Source organism: Cyrtonyx montezumae, unplaced genomic scaffold (assembly GCF_038088225.1).
Source record: "Cyrtonyx montezumae isolate F1298 unplaced genomic scaffold, pur_monq_1.0 scaffold_11, whole genome shotgun sequence".
In the NCBI taxonomy this organism is placed as follows: Eukaryota; Metazoa; Chordata; class Aves; order Galliformes; family Odontophoridae; genus Cyrtonyx; species Cyrtonyx montezumae.
In genome coordinates this window covers 2,779,862-2,800,729 of record NW_027071837.1, presented here as the reverse complement: position 1 = coordinate 2,800,729, position 20,868 = coordinate 2,779,862, and the positions used below count along the sequence as shown (strand labels likewise).

Genomic DNA, 20,868 nt, shown 5'->3' with positions numbered 1-20,868 from the left:
CTGTTGGGACACCTTGTTCTTTTCTGATACTGGGACTGCAAGAAAAGGACAAAGCAGAGTTGAAGTGAACTGATGACTGGAAAATAAGAGAAGTTTTGCATATCTATGGTAATGGCCAACAGGCACCCATGCTCTCAGCACCTAAAAGAGTCAAATCACACAGACTTCCAATATAAACAGACCTCTAGGTTCTACTTATTACAGGCAACATCCCAACAGCTCCTTAGGACAAAGGCATTCAACCCAATTGGACATAGCCATTTTTTTCCCTACCACGTTATCTCCACTTTCCTTACAGCACTATTTGCCTAAAAGAGGGTACATACAGCTTCTCTTACTGCTTGCAGATGCTCCTTTAACATCCATCCACAAGCTGCACAACACTGGCAACAGTATCTCCAGAGTTCCTTCTTTGCCTGATCAGGGCTGGATTATTAACATCATTACAGAAGTCTGCAATTACTTCTCTTGGCAGAATGCAAAAAAGGGCAGAAGAGAAAAGAAAGTACACGGGGCTAAGTGCATTTCCATTATTTTCCCCATTTAGCTATCCTCTCTAATTGTACTTGTAATCCAGCTCCATTAGAAAAGTGAATATTCAGTGAAATAATGACCATCTGTGAGCTGTCGGACTAATGAGAACCAGAACAAAGCTGAGGACCAGCACTGACGTACCCCAAGCACTGCTGGCATCTCAGCCACTGGTCTCCAAGGAAAGAAGTAAACATCCAAGCAAAGCTGTCAAGTTCAACCTGAGATTTCATTAGTGAAGCAGTATGACTGGACCCTGGATACCTCCTAACACCAGGTAATATGTTCACAATCAGCATCCCTTCTTCCCACCTTGTTCCACCCACAAAGAACAGCACCTGCTACCTGCTCTCCTGCTTCCCATCTCACCAAGCTACATTCAGCTTTAAAAGAAACAAACAAACAAACCAGCTTACTCCAAAACATCCGAAATTAGGCTTCCACCAGAGACACTAAACCTTATCTTCAGAAGATCACAGCAACAGCCTCTCTTCACAGCTATGCAGCAGGGACTCCCAGGAGCATCTGTGAGCTGTCAGTCTTTTGACAGGAACAAAAACCTACTGAAGAGGCAGGAAAAACAGCTGTAAGCATTTCAAAGGAGGAAATGAGACAAGGAGACTGCTTATAAGCATATGGCCCATATGGATTGACATGAGCAAGCAGCCACAGCCCTGACCAGAGCTTCCCATCTCAGGCAGTTGTCCTGCTCCCCACATCCTCAGCTGGGCATCAAACCAGTAATTATTTTATTTATGTCAATAATGCTGAGGCCACCATGTCCTGTGGGGCCAGCTGTGGTGGTGCAAGAGTGCGTTGCATCCCACCTGGGCACAGCCCCAGCAACGAGCCCGTCTGAGATGCTGCATTTCCACAGGCAGCCGCTGTCCTCGTGACTCCCAGCTGCTGAAAGCAGAGATAAACTAACAGGGGTCAAGCAGCAACATGTACAAAAAAAAGAAAGAAGGGCTCTTTGCTGATAGTAACACCACTGAGGACACGTGGGCCACCTCTTCATTCCCACGTCATTCGCAAACCCAGTGACAAAGAGAGGGTTGAGCAGGCCAGACCCACAAATCACCGAGCTGAGCCACTAGTTGTTAGAGGAGCACACCTGATCTCATTCTTCCAGACAGGACTTGCTCGTCATTCTTTACATTTTTAATGTGTGACCAAAAAAGCCAACAGCTGGCAAGCTGGCAGAATGCCCCAGTGCCCTTCCTGGCCTGGGCACACCATGCTGGGAGCAGCCCCTGCCCACTGCACAAAGAGCTTCAATACTGCAGGACTGAGCAGTCCGGTGTTGGCAGAGCACACACTGGCACATCCCGCTCTCCCAGCCTCTGAAGCAGAGATTTCTGCCTCCTTGCTCCATTGCTTTCTTGCTCAGAGAAGAGGGTTTGCCATGTTTGCAGCTGACAGATCACAGAGTGCACCAACCCTGTTATACCCAGCACCAGAACATATCTCAGACACACAGCCAGCAGTGCCTGCTGCCCAGTGCAGCTACACATCAGCCCAAGTCCCACCCCAGGGCTGCTGTCAAAGCCACTCTGTGTCAGGAAGGTGGGCATCAGGCACACAGGGCTGCACGGTGACCATCCTGGGGTTTGTGATGGGGCACAACCATCCCTGACGGACAGGATTCCCTGACCTCGTGCTGGTATAATGCCATAAAGTCTTACGCTGCTTGCTGCTAAAACAAAGAAAACAAAACCTGACAGAAATGAGTTTTCTTAAGGAGATGAGCAGCACAGCAAGATCTCTTGCACTGATGTACAGGACAGGGCACATGTGACCGTCCCCCCCCCAGACACGACATCAGCCTTGCTATACCATCCAACTGCACCAGGACAGGGCTGCACAACACAGCACTAAAAAGCACAAAGTGAGCAGCTAAGACTAAAGCTATGCTAAATACAGGCATGCATAAGCACAACTCAGCCCTCACCTATCCCAAAGCATCCCAGCACGCCCTCGGGGAAGCCAACAACAGGGACACCTTCATGAAACCCTTTGCCACCCAATAAGCTCAAGAGAAACGGCAAATCCAGCTGAACACAAACCCAAGCATGTGCAGCAGAGGACACAACAGTGGCACATTGATGGGCAGCAGTCACAGGGCTGGCAGTGATTACAGCCACCCACTGTCAGCTGAGCTGCTCTGCTCAGAGCCATCAGTATCTCCCAGCCACACCACCCAGAGCTCCGGTGCCAGATCATTGCTCAGCTGCCTTCAGTCCTGAGATCACACCTCTCACCTGTTCCTATACAGGCTGTGAGAGCAGCAGGTGCCACTGGGCTGGAAAGGGCCTCAGTGATGCAAGTGGGGAAAAGCCAGTGGAGTGTTAGAGCCTGAGCAAATCCCAGGGACTGTTGGAGGGGACAACAGTCCTGTCTCCCTCCCCCCACCCCCCCCCCACAGCCACCAGCACTGCATGCTGAGCTCAGCCACAGCTGCCTGTGCAATGCTCCAGTTCCCAAAGCATCAACAGGAACATACGTGCAAAGACATCAACAACAGATGCCTTCCTAAGGGCTGGGGGAGCCAGGGGTAGGAGCAGAGCAAGGTGATACTGTGGCATTCATTACATTAACCCAGTAAAAAAAAAAAGAAAAAGAAAAAAAAAACCATTATTTAAAACACCCTTGCATCACCCTCATCATCAAACTAAGACCAACTCTTTTTAATCTGCTTGAAGTTAAAGGAATGTTTTGTCCTGTGTGTGAACTAAAGCTGTTCAATGAATTTACATTTGGCTTTTTGGTGTAATTAGCAGCTTTACAGACACTGGGCTCACAGAGCAGTTAAACACATTCGGCACATTTCAGAAGCAATAGCACCCAGTACACAAAGGTTGGTGGTCAGCTCATAAACACTAACACCTGGCACTGCCAAGATGGCAAGGAACTTCTGCCTTGTAACCAGTAAGTCACAAATTAATACCTGTGATTGCACCGTGGGGTTGATAGCCTCTCAGTCACACACTCACACTGCAGGCACTGGGTACAACCAGGAGCATCTGCCTTCCCACGAAACAATTTGCAGTGATCCCTGTGCCTTCAAACTGCAAGGTAACGACGTCACATGGGAAATCATACCCACCTCTGAGGGAGAAAGCCAAGCACACAGATCTGGGATTAAAATATCTGTACAGGTACAGAAACATCACAGGCACTCCCTCCCTACCTCTGCCCACGGCCAACCACGTACAAAGAAAAGCATTTCTCTTCCCTCGATGTATAAAAGCCAACCACGTTAGCAAAAAAATGCAATTAATGCACTGATGGTCCAAGAAGTGGAGAATTTGCAGTTTTACTATCCAAGTTTCACCATAAAAGTACAAGTGTGTCACTGTACACAGATCACTGGCAGCTGAGCAAAATGACTGTCCCTAACATTCCTTCTGACCGGTCATTAAAAGCAGCAATCTCCTTTGCTTCTCGTTTCTCTGGAGCAAGTTAAGCTGCTGCACAAGAGCCAAAAAAACACAGGAAGAAGTTTGGAGAAGATCCTGCTGGAGTGGATGTGGCATCCAACCCACTTAACGAGGCTGCAGTTCCCTCCCTCACCGCCTTAATCTCACAATTGAAACCAGGGGCAGAGGAGGCAGCAAGAGAGCCCCAGGGGACAGAGGTCCTCTCTGCCTTTATCCCAAACCTGAGCATCCGTCAGACAAGTATTTAATGAAGTCTTCAGTCCCCAGAGCCCTCCCCACTGCGAATCTAATCCAGACAAAACCAGAAAATCGGTGTCCACAGATCTGGGCATTCTTTAATCCGGGTGGATATTTGCCTACTTTATAGGAGGGGTGACTTTGTCTGATTAGCTTTGATAAGAGAACAAAGACCCCGGCTAAGCACAGCTCTTTATATCTAGTACTAAATAACCGAATTTTATAATCACGTTATGATCTCTCCACCAGACAAAGAATGAGTAATTCGTCTTTCGCAAGCAAAGAATTCTTCCGAAGGAGTTACAACCAGGCAACATCCTCAAATTGTTCAACTTTTGGCAAGATGAACGGGCTGCGATAAGAGCAGCGCTGCAAAAAAAAATATTAGCAAATTATCCTCAAATACATCTTTCTAAAAGCATTCCAAAGCAAACCAGCCATCCAGAATTTAAGTTCCCTACGCACACCCCACGGTGCCTCTGGGGCTGAATATTGCACCCAGGGGATCGGCCCTGGGTCAGCTAATCCCCCCCTCCCCCCCACCAGACTACCGGCAGCTCCTCTTTGAACAAGATTCCTTTTCAAAACAGATTGAATTTCTATACATCATTATGCACAGCACTAGCATATGTTGATCTCTGCAACTATTCCCCTCTTTATATCCACGTTCCAGCTGTTGTCTTTAATGTGACTCTGCGCGGAGGTTTTCTTCTCAAGTTACCGGGCTCACTCGAGGAGTCACAAGTGTTACCCGTTGAACGACGGCTCCAAATTCACGTGCTACGGCAATTTATCTGAGATATCTATTATCTTTTATAGCCTCTTCCACAGGCTGACCAAAAACAGGAAGCCCAGCTCCAGTTTGCACACACATTCCTCTGGGATTGTGTAACAGCAATAACAACCCCGAGGCTGATTCAGTGGCATTTGCTCAGAGCTATGGAACAGCTCTCCTGAAAAGAGCAAAACGAGCCCAAGAGATGCTCTGCTCCAAGGTACGGACCCCCCCGCAGAGCACACGCCTGCAGCCTCTCCCAGGGCAGCACTAGCACTAACCCGAGGCTAGATTCCCCTCCACGCCTCTCCACTATTTTCCCTCATCTAAGAGCTTATAAGTCACTCTGTTGCTCTAGAGGACGCGTCACCTCCGCGAACATCAAGAGTTTGATGCTACCTCCAGCCGGCGTCGGGGGTCTGAATCCCTTCCCTGTGCCAAGGACAGCCCAAAGCCTCACCCCCTGAGAAAGCCCCCACCGCTCCCCTTCCCTTCCCAACAAGGAGCCATTGTTCGGGGCAGCGCGGGGACGTTTCCTCTCCCGGCCCCAATTAGAGACGTACAAAAATAAACCCACACGCTCGCGCCGCGACTTCGCTTCATCCCTCCCCCTTCACTTCGGCGTGAAGCCGGCTCCGCTTTCCTCTGTTTTCCCCTTTCTTTCTGCAGCTAGCCACGCTCCCCTGCACAAAAGAGCAAAGTGAAGCGCGGTCCCCGTTTCCAGTGCCGCCCCGCGGGATCCCGCAGCCGCAGCTCGGCTCCCCGCAGCCGGACGCTGCTTTCCCCGCTCTCACAAACCCGAAGTTTTGCACGAGTCGGGCTCCGGCAGTTCATCGGTCCCCGGGGGTGTGGGATGGGAGGGAAGGAGGAGGACGTTTTCCACGATGTTCAATCACCCCAAGTCCTTTTCACGGCCGCGACGGATCCACCGTCCCCGGGAACGCATCGGGACACGAGGAGCCGTACAGCGGCCGATGTGAGACGTGCAGGGCCGGACCGAACCCCGCGGAGTAACCGCGGCCGCTGGAAGGATGCTCGGCCCGGAACGAGTGCCTGGCAACTTTCTTCCCCAAGTTAGAGCCGTGCTGGGGAGAACTCCCAGCAACACTCACCGCCCGTGTGCCGAACCGAACCGAGCCGTTCCGTCCTGCCCCGTGCCGTGCCGTGCCGTGCCGTGCCGTGCCGTGCCGTGCCGTGCCGTGCCCCAGCCCCGCTGCCCGCGCTCGGCGTGCCCCAGCCCCATCGCCCCTCCGGATTGGGCCCCGGAGGCCGCACATCACGGCGGCCCGGCGCGGCGATTAGGCGGCGGCGGAGTCACTCAGGGCGGGGAGGAGCCGGCCCGGCCCGGAGCACCGCCTGCCTTCGCCTTGCTTTGCCTTGCCTCGCTTTACTTTGCCTTGCTTTGCTTTGCCCTGCCCTGCTTTGCGTGCCCGCGCGTCCCTGCTGCCCCACTAGCATCCCCACAAGCATCCTCACTCCGTGGATCCCAGCTCCCACGCATGCGTTGCTCCGGTCCTGCAAGCTTTCCTCGTTCTTCCCCTGTGTGCCTTTCTCCTTCCCTACAAGCTGCCATCCCTTCTATCCCACAAGCATCCCTGGGCATGCGTTCCACCTCCTTGCACAATCTTACCTTCTCCACCCTGAGTTGGTGATGCTGAGGGTGCCCAGGTGAAGATGGTGCAGGTGGGAGCAGTGGGCGGGGGGCTCTCACCCCAACCCAAAAACTTCAACCCCCCCCCTTCCCCTCCAACTTTGGGGTGTGCAGGTGTCTGTCCTTACACTCCATGCTCTGCACTCCTGTGCATGGAGCATTGCTGTGGCTTTTCCCTGCTTCCAGCCATCCGTTTTGGGATAGGTGTCCTCTTAACTGGCCTCATTTCTGCGTTTGCTGCACAGACATTCGCACCGAAAATCACTAGGACTCAGGAAGCCAAGGGCCCTTGGGATGCTCCTGCACAGAAGTGGTGATGAGCAGAAGTGAATTCAAAAGGAAAGCCTTGAACTAAGAAAAACAAAAAGAAACCTGCTCGGGGAGGAAGGAGATGAACAGAAGGATGGGGTCTGGGGCTGTACCACAGAGCTGGAGCACAGAGCTGTGCCCCATATGAAGGACCTCACACCTCCCAGCACCGTGAGCCACCAGCATGAGGCTGCCACCTCCACCAGCAGAAGCCACATGCTGAGGCCTGAACGCCTTCTTCTGCCTCTGGGAGAAAGCAGGTGTGCTCTCAGGGGCACAAGGCCTTTTCCATGTCAGAAACATAAACCGTGTCTGCGTCCAGAGGTGAGAACAGCACAAAGTAATAAATTCAGGCGTAAACAGGAGTGTGAATGTGAGGTGCTATGTCTCCCACAAAGCAATAGCATGTGTCCCATTTCTTTGTGCTCAACTGTTTTCCACCACAGTGAGAAAATTAAACTTGCAGAAAGGCGACCTAACAAACTATAATTAGACGTGGCACATACCAGCAGTAGATCATTCTCTTTCTTCTATTTAAAAATTAAATAAATGTAGGACATATTTAGCTAGGACTGGCCAGCAAGGATTCATTGTGATGGATATTTATGCACGCTACCAACATTAGAGGTGCACATTTCCAGATCAGAAATGCACGGTCACAAATCATATGTCATTGCATGAATTATTTACAGAAAGTCCACCAGTCTGATCATGACAGAATAAAGAAAATCACATTTAATTGTCAAAACCATCAGGAAAAAAACATTTTGCAGCTAATTTTCCAAAGCTACAGAATGAAAGGATCTGGCAGAGTGGTTTCACATGATGGGAGCGACACGGCTCACAGTGGGAGGTTCCTCATCCCATTAGCTGGAGCAGCTCCCGAGAAGAATCAGACCCTCTTGCTCCCATCATTTTATTCTCCTCTTACAGCTGAATTTCCCACTGGACGTCAGAAATGTTTACATATTCATCAGTTTATCAGACCAGCTCTCTGGAGACAGCAATAGTAATTTCATAGCGATTTCCATTTTACACGCTATGGTGGGAGTCCTGTGCTGATGTTAGACAAACTGCATTACCAACACGACACCACTGAGTGTATTTTCAGTTCTGGTTATGAATAGGGGGAAAAAAAAATACACTTGTGGGCTTGGGTTTTTTTTTTAATTTATTTATTTATTTTATTTTATTGCTTCTTTGTTTTTGTTTTGGGGTCAAATTTTGGAAGTATACCAACACAATGGAGTGAGAGACACGAAATCATCGTTGTAGATCTCAACTATTCAGAAAATGCAGGTTACATGTTTCCGTGCCCTGCTTTTGTCCGAAGCTGAAGTATGAAACAGGGAACTCTTTGTTTTCCAAATGAGGGAGTCAAGTATTAAATATATTGAACATTCACCAGTTGTCTCTTCATTGGGATTTCCCCAGGTCTTCACGCACAATGAAAGCTTGGCAGGTCTGTTCATTCAGCAGGAATAAAACTGCCTCTTATTATCCTGACACAGACATCACTCTCAGGTCGCTGTGTTTATTGCACACTCCGTGTAGCTCCTCTGTTCTGAGTGAGATGCCAAAACGCATTCGGTGGAGGTTTGTTTATGTGTAACCGATGAATGCCCTCTTTCCAAAGGCAGAGAAGCTGCATGTCCTTAGGTAACTTGCAGATGAGTGTCCTCCAGGCACGGCACGGAGCAGCACCAGCCCTCTGCAGGCTCAGTGCTACACAAGTCTGTCCCATGAGCTGTGACTATGTCTGTTTCAGTGGAAGCCTCTTCTATGGCAGCGTAGTAATAAACCTCCTAAGCTGATGTCACTGCACAAATGTGCCGTCTTCACTCGTGGCTGAGTTACTGAATAATACATACTTTTAGCTGGCGGTTGTGGTTGTTTGCATAGGAGCGTCTTCCCGTGGCAATCATCGTGTGAAATAAAGCATGAGAGGACTGTGAGGATAAGTAACACTTGTCTGCTCGGTGGCAGAGCTCCCTGCTTTCAGGCTGAGAGCTGCTGCCAGAGCTGCTGCCAAGGAAAACCACATTCTGCTGGCGAAGTGGGAGACGGTGCCTTTTGAAAGCAGCATGGAGGAAACAACACAGCCCTCAGAGACGGAGCCCAGCACCGTATGGCGGGCGTCTTTGCAAGGTATGCCTGAGATCCCATGTGTAAGCCAGCTCCTTTAAACCCTTCCAGAGCATAGCTGAGGGGTGGCAACGATCCGGACGAAGGGAAGGCGGAGTAATGAGAAAAATGCGTGTCTGTGATGTGGGGTGTGCAGAGGAGCTGCAGAGCATACGGCGAGAGCAGCGAGCCCACATCAGAAGCAGGCTTTAAAGAAGCAGGCTCTAAAGGAGCGGGTGGGAAGCTCTTCCATTAGGACGAGGGCATCTGTTCCCAACTAGGTCTTTGTTTTGTTTTCTGTGGGTGCTTATTCACAGCATTAGCAGAATTGAGGAGCCACGATAGTAACGTCCAAAACACTTGTCATCAATCGGGGAGAACAATGGCACTGTGAGTGCATTTATAAGCTGGAACTGTTTTTTTCCTATTGCAAAAAAAATAATAAATAAATAAAGAAGCAGATGGAAATCTGCATCGTATTTTGGGGGTGGGGCAAAATGAATTTTCATCCTGCTAGAAACGCTTAATCAAATAATTCTGGGTACTTCCTTGCTTCAAAGCAGCATTGGGAAGATAAATAAGTGTATCCAGCAAACCTGGCCCACGCAACCATTGCTGCCATCCCTGCTGCCCCACATCCCATAGGATCACAGTGCCCTGCTTGATTGCTGTGGGCCTTTGGGGTCACCTGGGGTCTCACATTGTCTCTACTCTACATTCTGTCATATGCAGCGGTGCCTTTCTTGTCAAGGGGAGCTTTGCAGTGATTGTCCATCCAGCATGAGGAGAGCTCTGCAGCTCACAGCCAGCAGCAGCAAGGCAGAGCTGTGTCATGTCCTTGTGCATGCCTACCTCCTGTCTGTAGGGCCCTTTGAAGCCTGCAGGAGAGCGGGTGCCTCGAACCTTTATTGGCAGTTCCCATCAACAGGATGAACTTCCCTCCTTCACCGTTGTGGACCAAAAAACCCCAGAACAAAGTGTGGCATGGCAACAAGGTGTTTTTTCCTCTTTAAGTCACCGACACAAGGGCAGACTTTCAGAAACTACTGTAGCCACTCTCCCTTTCTCTTGGCCGAGGTACAAACAGCCATCTGCACAGCAATTCATGCTTCCAGAGAGCACCAGCAGCAGAAGGGCAGATACAGAGATTTGGACAGAAAAGCCAAGCAGAGTTGGCTGCATGCTGTGGAATATACCTATGCAACTTCCTTTTGGTTACTTTGGTCAGTTATCTAGATTGGCTATTTTGCATTTGCTATCTTGGTTATGACTGTGGCTTCCTCTTCTTAAACCTTGCCAACATACCTGGAGTGGGATAACATCACTCCAGAATGAATTTTTAGGAAGCCAGGCTGAGGAGGAGGCAGGGGGTATGGCATGCTGGGAGCGATGCCACATCAGTATTTCACACAGTTGGTTCTGCACTGGGACAAGACCAGAGGTGGGAAATAAAACACCCAATATTCATTGCATGGTGTAAGGAAGCTTGGGATGGGATGAGCTGGGAAGTGGACAGGGCCTCCAAAGAGGACTCACCTGCCCAGCTCTGGTCCTTACCACCTTGCTGTCCTCTTTCTCTGCCTTCCCTTGACTGAAGCTAAAGTGAGGCACAAAAGAGCTGTGGCAGCTGATAAATAACGTTCATCAGCTGTGGATGAGAACATGGGAGCCATGCTCAGACACTGGAGAAGTGTTTGTGCCTCTCAAGCACTCTGACCACTTCTAGCATTCTTCATATTCCCCCCATGTGCTCATAGCGACATTGGAAATACTTTTTCTTAATCCATAATACATCCGTGAATATTGTATTCTCCTTTTCTATACGTTTTTTTTTCCCCTTTTACTAGTTTATTTGCCCCTCTACTTCTCTCCACCTCCCCCACTTTACTCAGGCTGCCACAGAGCTCCCCTGACCCCTCCAGAACTCCGGAGTCCCACCACCTCCCAACCCCACAGTGAGCGGAAGCAGAGCAGTGCTGTCTGCATTCCTACAAGCCCAGGGCTTGGGAGATGGTGTGGACATGTGCCAGTGTTAATAAATAGGGAATTATTAATGACTGTGCAGAGCAGGAAAATTGCAGACCGAGATAAGACTCGCAGAATTCCCACTTGCTGATCTTGGATAAGGGTATTTACCAAAGGGGAAAAATAGCCTGTCCTTAATTGGATATCTGTCCAGCCACGCGTGTGTCTGCGCAGGCGCTGCGCTGTGCATAAAGGCAGCAGTGTGAGCGCTGATGTCTGCCTGTGATGTGTGCCTTTGCACTGCCTGGCACAGCTCTGCAGCCCTCTGGCCACGTTGCAGGATCTGCCCGGACCATGCATGCCCTAAACCCAGGAGGGGACTGGGGACCTGCTGTCACCTCACCATGTGCTGGGCTGGGATTGGAGGTGGCTGTCTGCAGCTCTGAGGCCAGGCTGCACCACCTCTGCCAAAGCAAGCACACGTGTAGCTCTAGCTGGGTCCGGAGCACAGGAAACCCAAGGCAGTGGCTGGAGCACAGGGAATAGAGCAGTTTCTCCTGCAGATGTAGTACATGCAAGGCTTTGTTGCCTCCTCCTGTGTCCCACAGAGCTGGCCAAGCACCCTGACACTGCAGGCTTGCTTTGCTGCAGGCCTGAGCACAACGTCCCAGCATGTTCCTAAGCAGGGATGCTCTCCTGGGTGTGCAGGTGGGTGCCTCGGCCAACATTTACATAGCAGAGCTTTGCATACTCTAAGTGCTATTGCTATGGTCACAGCAGAAAAAGAGAGAAGTGGCTGAGAATAATGTGGCTTTTATGGTAACTGATGTGCAGGATGGAGCAGAGAGCAGAGGAACTGCTTGAGATGGATGGAAGGAGTGTGAGGAACTGCAGGGATAGGGCAAACAGAAACCATCTGGGGTGGCTGGGGTTGAGGTGGTCCTGCTGTGGAGCACGGAACAGAGCATTTGCCTTCTCCAAGGGCTTTCCAGACCCCTTTCCTGGGACTGCAGTTTCTGTCGCAGTGAACAACCTCTTAGCACCAGCCAGGCTGGGCTTTCTCTCTTTTCTCACCTGCACAGAACCCCACTCAGCACAGTGGCTACAGCAGCAAGGCATGGAGCAGCTGCAGGACGTGCATGCAACGGGTTTAGCCCCAACCTCAGCCCCATGAGAGATGCTCAGCTCTGTCCTCTCAGCACAGCAGCATGGATCTGTCCTCAGGGAAGCAGCACACAGAGTGCTGGCTCCAGTTGGCAGCAGAGCTTCCTCCCTCCCAACCTCACCACTGTACTCCCTGTGCTCAGCCCTTGCTGTTCTATTTTTTGCTGATCCAGACGCGTTAAAATGAATTTTTATCTTGGTGCCTGACTCTAGGCAAGGTTATTAGGTAGCTGGGTCATTGCAGTACGTGGCTGTCAGCTGCTGAAATCATTTGCATTATACTGCAGGTCAGTAACCCTCCAAATACCTCATTTGGAACAGTGACTAATCAACATCAGAAATCCTGCAAGCTTCATATTAAAAACAAGGCATATTTTCTTTGATAAAGAACAAGAAAACTGCATTTCCGCGTTGTAAAGTGATCAACCCTCACATGGCAAGAGCCCAGCTCATTTCCCCTCTGGTCTGCATTCTTCAATCATAACCATGCTTATTTCCAATAGAGCAGAAAGTCTTTTCCATATGCCTGCTCCTCAGCCAGTAGTCTATAGCTAATGTTTAATGTTTCCCAAGCAGGACGAGATGAGGACAAACCAGCAGCTCCACAGTGATGACAGCCACCTTAGGAAACATGAAACCTTGCTACAAAAGCAGTCTCCAGGTCTGAAAGCAAGCCCAGGCCTTCAGACCATATTTCAGCGTGTCCTGTGAGCAGTGTGTAGCCTTGGGACGGTCAGTGTGAAGGGTTCTCAAGAAGCAGAGCTGTTCCTTATCCCATGTGAGCGCTCAGCAATGAGCAGGCAGCAAAAGGGCGAGAAATCATTTGGATGGGCAAATATTTATGAACTTTTAACCAATTTGTTTTGCATGGATATTCAATCCACTGGCATTGAAAAGCATTTCTGCCAATTAAGATGGGCGAGCAGAAACCTCATCTTCTGCACTCCCCTAACTTCTGTCCCAGCAGCTTTTTTCTGGAGCTGTCTTGGCAGTTCACATTCCAGCCCGACAATAGTCTGCAGGTTTTGACCAACATGCTCTATAAAAATAAAAAGAGTCATTTACTGGAAAAAGACAGCAAACAGCTCATAAAAACTGTCTCTCAGCAGCAGCTCCAGAACGGAATTCCTCCCAGCAGCCCATCTTGCTCTCTTTGTTAGTGCTGATAGGGACAGAAGGGTATTCATAGCTGCAACGTGGCTTAAAAACAGAAGAAAATTATATTCTTTTGGGAAAAAAAAGAAGATTCTCTAGTGGGTTAAGCATAGGCAGAATTAGAAAACAGTCTGTGTTGTCCTAAAGCAAGGGCACTCCTTGTCCTCCAGTCAGTGAGATATCCTCAGCTTCTGCATGGGGAGTAGTCACAGAATCACAGAATGTCTTGGGTTGGAAGGGACCCCAAGAATCCTCAAGTTCTAACTCCCCTACCACAAGTAGGGCCACCAACGTCCAGATCTGGTACTAGATCACATTGCTCAGGGACCCAGCTCCCAGTCCTTAGGGAACCAGGCTCTGACTACGCTGGCCCATACTGAAAAGGGCAAACTGGTCCTCAGAAGGGCACTGGGAGCTTCTGCTGTTGACCTTGCCAAGCCAAGGGTATTCCCCAAAGCATCAGACTCATGGCTCTGTCATTTAGGGCTGGTCTGTCCACACATCTCTTGTGTCTCTGCCCCAGCAGCAACTCGACTGGAAGAGCCCAAAGCTGCATTTTGCTAGATACCCAATTTGTTATCTCCAAGGAATTTCTGGGGGCCACACGTGCAGCAGAGGTGGCCATGTCCATGTCCCACAGCTCATGGACACATGGCATGAGCTGGTCTGTCCCAATTCTAGCATCTTCCATGCTTCAGATGGAGACAAAGCACAATGTTACGAGCCACCACCACCCCATGCCCCACATGAAAGAAGCCCCTCTGAAGGACAAAGAAACATGTACATATCCCAAAGAGATCTCACCTCATGTTTAAGCACAGCTATGTCAACAGTTTTGATCTCTTCCTATACTTTTTCCTCTTGTTTCTATCACTGTCTGCCCTCACTTTTGATATTTTCACCTGTTGTGTCCAGGCCTACTACAACTGGTGTGGAAATACAGGCTGCTGCAGGCAATGAGCGACAATTGGCCTTAGGTTTCATGTACCCCAAATCTTTTTATGATTGACTTTGTTTCACGTTAACACGTGTCTCTCGTAAGGAATTTGAGAAAGAAGCACTGCTAAAGGCATTAACACACACAAATATTTTTTCAGCCACTAAATATCCCCTCCTGATCTGCGAAAAGAGGCTTTTCCAGTCATTATATGCTCATGATCCATCAGATTGGTACTGGGAGAAAATCTGAGGTGGATTTCTGTCTCGCACAGCTGCTAAGCAGCTAATACCAGCTTTGTCTTCTGAAATACACTTTATCCAATGGTGATGACTGCAATATTGTCTGATGGATTTGTCAGGCCAGCTAGCCACAACATGAGTCGGGGAAATCTGGCTTTATTTACCAGCGACTGTGATGGCTTGTGCTCACTGTGGGTTTTGTTTACTTATTAATGGAATTATTTAAGGATTATGCTGGAAGAGTGGGAAATCACACAGATGTTTTCTTTTTTTCACCCCACTTTGAGGGTGGTGCTGGTGGGTAGACCCTGAGATCTCGCTCATATCACTCCCAAACACTGGGGAATAGAAGTTCTAAGAATACACTCAAGTGCAATCATTTTTAAGCAGCATCACTTGACACCTCATTCCAAATGTGAAGCTAAACATTTCAAGGAGGTTGAAAGTGTTGAAAGAGCTCAAGTCAACCCAAAATAAAATTCTTGTTTTCAATCCAGCTATATTGATCTTTTTCTTGTTTAGTTTCCCCAGCCAAACTTATTTTCCCACTCTGTAAGTAGGAAAAATGTTCTGATTTCCCCACTGGAGACCACCATCCTCACAGAACTGGGAGCTGGAAGGCACCCTGTGTGTAGGACATAACCAAGAAGCCCTTTGCACTATGCTGTGAATAAGCATGTAGTGGTTTTACATCCCCAGCTGGGAGGAATGTTCTTCTTCATGCATCTGCTTTTCTGGTGCATGTGCAGCTCCTCAGGTTTAAAACTTAGCTGGAGCCCCTCATATCTCCTTCTCAGCATGATAATAATCTCCAAATGAAGAAAGCAGGATTCTTAAGGCTTCTCCTACTGAGTCCCACCCTAGCTAATGCCAGCTGCTGAATCCACCTGCACACGAGGTGGGTTCTCCCCTTGTCACAGCCTTTTATGTAGATCCTCACTGCCCAACATTTTGTGCTGTTTTGCTTTTATTATTATTATTTTTTTTTTGCATGATTCTTCACATTTTCAGCCCACTCCCACAGTGCTCCCTCCTCGGCCACACCGCTCTGTGTGTCTGTCTGCTGCCTCTCTCACTACTTTCAGAGTATGTAGAACTGGTGGGTGGCACCCAGCCCACATCAGGGCTGGAATTGGATGGGCTTTAAGGTCCTTTTCAACCTAATCCGTGCTCTGGCTCTGTCGCTCCATCCATTCTATGCTTTGGGGTAAAGATGATCATGTTTGATGCCCATGTGCCATCTAGTACAGTGACATCCTGGACAGTACACAGGGTTTCACAGAGCCAAAATTATGGACATGGTGGTGATAGCACTGATAGAGGGTGACAAGTGGGGAAAAGCAGTGATAATGAAAGCACATGTTTACTACAGGCCAGCCCACGGGTGATGCACGTGCTGTGATCCAAATGACCCTTAGGAAGAACTTTACCTTTTGGCTCAGGCACAAATTCCCTCTGTCCCAGGCTGCACTTTGCAATCTGCCCTGGGCATCACGTGCAGCTCTGCCTTATCAGCATGGCACCCACCCCCAGGGACGGGTGATTCAGTTTCCAGCCAGGAACTGCCATGGAGCCAGGGAGAGAAAAACTTTGATCTTTATCTGCATGAAAATAAAGACTTCTTGGAGGCTGCCCTTCCCTGCGCTCCCTGCTGCTCCAGCCAAGCTGAGCTGCAGGCATTGCCACCAGCACTGCTGTGCCAAGGGAGCACGAGCAATTGCTGGGGGGGATTAAGGAGAACAGCTGCTGAAGCAGCCTGTGCAGGCAGGGCCTGGTAGAGGCAGCTGCTTGCAGTGCGGGCAGCTGGCAGTGCAGGCTTCACCTGTTGAACCCAGCCCTGCACACCCAGCTCAGTGTCAGACTGATCTGCAGCCCCATGGCTGCTCTTTCTCCATACAAGCAGTGTGATCTGCAGCTTGCTGTAGAGAACCTGTTTAGGAGGGGGTTGAACTGGGAGCTCTCCAGAGGTCCCATCCAACCCCTACGGTCCTGTCTGTCTGGGGACAGCCCACGGTCCCCCTTGCAGATCTAACCAGATGCCCATAAAATCATCTCTGAGTTTTCCTTTACTGCCTCTCTGTCCTTGACCATGAACGAGCTGCTCCCTGCTCCCTCCAGCAGCCTGCTGTGTGCTCACAAGCTGCCGGGCAAACACGCATTGTTTGAATTTTATTGTCTGTGCTATCTCCTCTTAGCAGCGCAGTTATCTGCAGCACGTATAATATGCCAGCTTTCCTGTAAAGCTGCCTGTGTCTGGGGCTTTGTCAACGAGGACTCTCTCCTACGACCTTGCTGTATCCTCAGCAGGTGTTGGCAGGAAGTTCAGGAGTGGAAATATTCGATGCTGGGAGATCAGGAAAGCTCTAGAAGCCACCAGCCCCAACACTGATGCTTCCATCAAACTGTTGGTCTGCATCAATAGCTGGCCCTGATGAGCTGGGAACAGGCTCTAAGTGTGTGATAAACACCCATTCTGCAGCAGAAACTGTTGAGAATCAGTGTGCAAGGAAGTGCAGAAAGCAAAGGCATCAGAAGCCAAGGATCTCGTTGTGCTGTGATGCATCTCTGTAATGCTTTGCCAAGCTACCATCCTCTGAAGCCTCTCCTCATTCAAAGTGAGGGCCATTTTTAGCCAGCCCTGCTACAACTGGTGTGAAAGTCAGGAAAGGCACAAAGAGTGGTGCGCATCCAGTGCTTTGGCTCTGAATGAAGCATGGAGGACTTGGTGAGGTCAGACTGACAACTGGCAAAGGAGAAAATGTGCTGGAAAGCAGAGACAAAGGCTTCAAATCCCCATCCCTAAGGGCTCAAGGCAAAGGAGAATGCTGGGTGGGGAAAAATAAAGCATGGGACCAAGTACACAAATTGCAGTGGTGTTACAGCTGCCCACAAACAGCCACAGGAATGGGAGTGCTCATCTGCTCAGTGGTCAAAACAAAAGAAAATGAAACAAACAAACAACAATAACAAAAAAAAAAAGAACAGGTTTGGGTTGGCAGGATAGGGCGGAGAGGAATATTTCATCTTGTGCAACCAAAAGCACTCTGCTCAACCTGAAATCTAATTGCTGTGTTTCCCAACGCTGTGTTTAACTCCCCTTACACCTCAGGTGACTTGCAGTGGAAAAAATGCATTTTAAAACCTCCATTGGAAATTCTAATAGTTACAGAGGTCCCAAGGTGAAACAGAGGGGAAAACAGAAGATGCTGAAACAGTTGTGTTGTTCAGCTTCATCTTTTGTTGAAATCCTGAGTCATTTCAGTACTCCCCAAATGCCCATTGCATTAATTTTGGTTTTTAGGGTAGGATGGTGCGAGGAGCACCTTCTGGTGCTGACCCCCCAGCTGGTGGGCCAGTTCCCCTTCTCAGTGTTGGCAAAGGTCTTGTCCTCTTGCATCCAGGGGCAGAACTTTCAGTGCAGGACATCCCACCCTGTGGACTTTGAAGTGGTGTTGTGCAAGTTCCCCATGCAGGAATGTTTGAATCTCACCGTATGGTACTTTGCCCCTTGCTCAGAAACAAGACATAACTTCTCCAGCAAGTAAAGCACTGAGCAAACAGCTGAACGAAGGGGGATCTTTGGTTCGGAAGAGTTTTGGAGAGGAGGTTTTTGAGTTGTGTTTTGTTTACCAGAAGTGGAGCTCACTGGATCATGGCATGGGTTGGGTTGGGTTGGAAGGCACTTCAGAAATCATGCAGTTCCAACCCCCTGCCATGGGCAGTGTTGCCACCCACTAAATCAGGCACCGGACCAGGGCCCATCCAACCCTGAACATCTCCAGGGATGGAACATGCTCAGCTTCCCTGGGCAGACTGTTCCAGTGCCTCTCCACCCTCTCAGTGAAAATTTCCCCCCAGCATCTAATCTAAATCTCAGGCAGAAGGAGTGTTTTCTGTTTCACTTCCCAGAGGCATCCCATGGACCCTGATGCCAGGTGGGGAGCACCAAGGAAAGGTCCCACACTCCCCCAGTGGTGATAGTGAAGGCGGCTCGTTTGTTGAACTTAGCACCCACACGCAGCAAAGCTTTGGATGCAGTGGAAAAGCAGCATCAGAAGTAGCCAAAAAGTCAATGTTCTTGAGTGGGAACACCCTGTAGTCTGAGGAAATTAAGCAAGAGAGCTTTCATAGAATCATAGAATCGCTGAGGTTGGGAAGGACTTCTAAGATCACCTAATCCAGCTGTCCACCTACCTTCAGTGCTGCCCACTGACCGTATCCATCAATGCCACATCTCCACAGTGCTGGAACACCTCCAGAGATGGTGACTCCACCACTCCCCTGGGCATCCCATGCTGATACATCACCACTCTTTTGGGGAATAAGTTTTTCCTAATATCCAACCTGTTCTAAATGCAGGTGAGCCGTGCTCTGCCCAGCACCCAGCACCACAGCACAAAGCTCTTTGGTCATCTCTGCCTTTCACTCCTGCTGCTGCCAGACAGGAGGTTAAGGTGCTGTGTTCAGAGGTGACTCCAGCCTGATGCTCTGATGCTCTGATGCCATTTAGATGTGGGTCACAGCACCCAGGACTCACACAGCCCCTACCTTGAGGGCTGCACCATGCCTGGGCTGGGGGAGGGCTGCCCTTCCTCCTCAACCTGAACACATCTCCGCAGCACAAGAGGGAGAGCTGGCATGGCTCACACTGTGCCCAGCTGTTTCCTTTTATGCAATAAGCCCCCCTGTTGTCCAGCAGAGTCCGAGAAATCAAACACGTATGTCTGGGAAGGGAAGGAATAGTTCCTCTGTACACTTCAGGATGTCAATGGCCATAAATCAGCAGTGTTTTCCTAAAATGAGCTGCCAGGAGGAGGAGCGGGCAGCAGCCTGTTCAGCTGTGTCTGTAATTCCTTTGTTATGATTCACCTTCCACAAATATCCAAACAAACAACTCTGCAGGCAAGAATATTCTGGTGAGAGGCAAAAGGTTGTGAAAAGTCGCTGAGCTCCCACTTTGAGCAAAGCTCCTCCTGACGGTGTGCTCAGAGGAGATGCTCTGGGCCACGCAAAGCAGTGCTCAGCAGTGCAGGTAACTGCCCCTTGTGATCCAGGATAAATTCTGCACTCCTAACAAGGAGCTGATTTCCCCCACAGCAGAGTCCCATGTATCAGTAGATCTAGAGAATTCAATGGATATCAAGTAGGTCAGTGGATATCTAGAGTGGATATATGATTGTGGTACGTATATGCTTCCCTCTGTGTTCCAACAAAGGAAGAAGTGAAACAAACCTCTCACTTAGCTCATTCCTACGATTGGCCACTTGCAGCTTTTGGCTTTGGTGTCAACAACACCATCAAGATGAGGTGCAGAGCCTCTCCCCGGGGTTTGGTGTGTGCAGCAGCACTGAGCTTGCCATGCGACAGCAATGAAGCTCTATTCAATTTAATGAAGCATTATTCAGTTATTCGCTGCAGTTCTGTGATTCTGTGGCTCTTTACCCTAAGGGAGGCCACCAGGGCACTGTCTGCAGAAGTTCAGTAGTGTTGGGTGAGGCAGCACTTGCAAAATATTTGGGATGCTGAAATCTATCCATCAGACAACTGACAGATTGGACAGGCTGATAAATGACCCTGTAATCCTCCATCCCTCAGCAGATCCCGTGCCATAGATTAACTCCTGTCAGAAATGGCTCAGAGCTGATCTCCTGGGTACGACACTCTTATTTTTGGATGATGCATATGGGTCAGGCAGAAATGCAGGCCTGGAGCACTGCTGGCTCTGCAGGCAGTTTTGGTGAACGGGTGCATGGAGGGGTAAAATGGCAGCAGGGAGAGAGCACTGCCCCCCACATGCAGAGCTACAGGTTGTCTCCTTCATCTCTCTTTTAAGAAAGAATTCTCTAAGCATTTCCAAGCTTGAGCTGTTTGCATGTTTGCTTCAGCACTTTGCTGCACTGCCACTTAATAGGTATTCCAGAAGAAGGAAAAGAACTGCAGGCCAAGGTATTTCTAAATGTACTTCACTGCCTCAATCCTTTCCCTAAATGTGAGCTCCAAACTGAAGCTATCCCTGCACCTTTTCCCCAAACAGAGTGTACCTTCAGGATACAGAAATAGTTCAGCGTCCCTTCTCATTAGTTTATGAGGAGTCCATTGATGCTCACTGTGTTCTGCATTTGGACATCACCCAGAGCAGCAGGATATATGCACGCAGCCCGAAAGTCTGTTTATATTTCATCCTCATCATTATTTAGACCAGCTGTGCTTGGGAGAGTTCTTCATGTTACTGCTATTGTGCAAAGAGCAAAAGGCACCAAAATACTGTGATTGAGAGGGCTGCTACATGGCAGCATTTGAAGTCCTGAGTGCAAAGCAAATCTCTTCATTTCCAACTT

At 49.4% G+C, this 20,868-nt stretch overlaps 1 protein-coding gene across 3 annotated transcripts in view; it reads right to left on the bottom strand.

The window, feature by feature from the left end:
- PLS3 (plastin 3) overlaps positions 1 to 6,201 on the bottom strand; it is a 44,095-nt gene extending 37,894 nt beyond the window's left edge. The window contains exons 1-2 of one of the 3 annotated variants that reach the window (XM_065729396.1): positions 6,096 to 6,200; positions 948 to 1,094 (exon numbers count right to left, since the gene is read on the bottom strand). The gene's annotated coding sequence lies outside the window, so the exon portion shown is untranslated. Of the gene's footprint in view, positions 1 to 947; positions 1,095 to 6,095 lie in introns of all 3 variants that reach the window. The other 2 variants (XM_065729397.1, XM_065729398.1) reach the window with 2 other exon arrangements.
- Between the last annotated feature and the right edge of the window lie 14,667 nt (positions 6,202 to 20,868).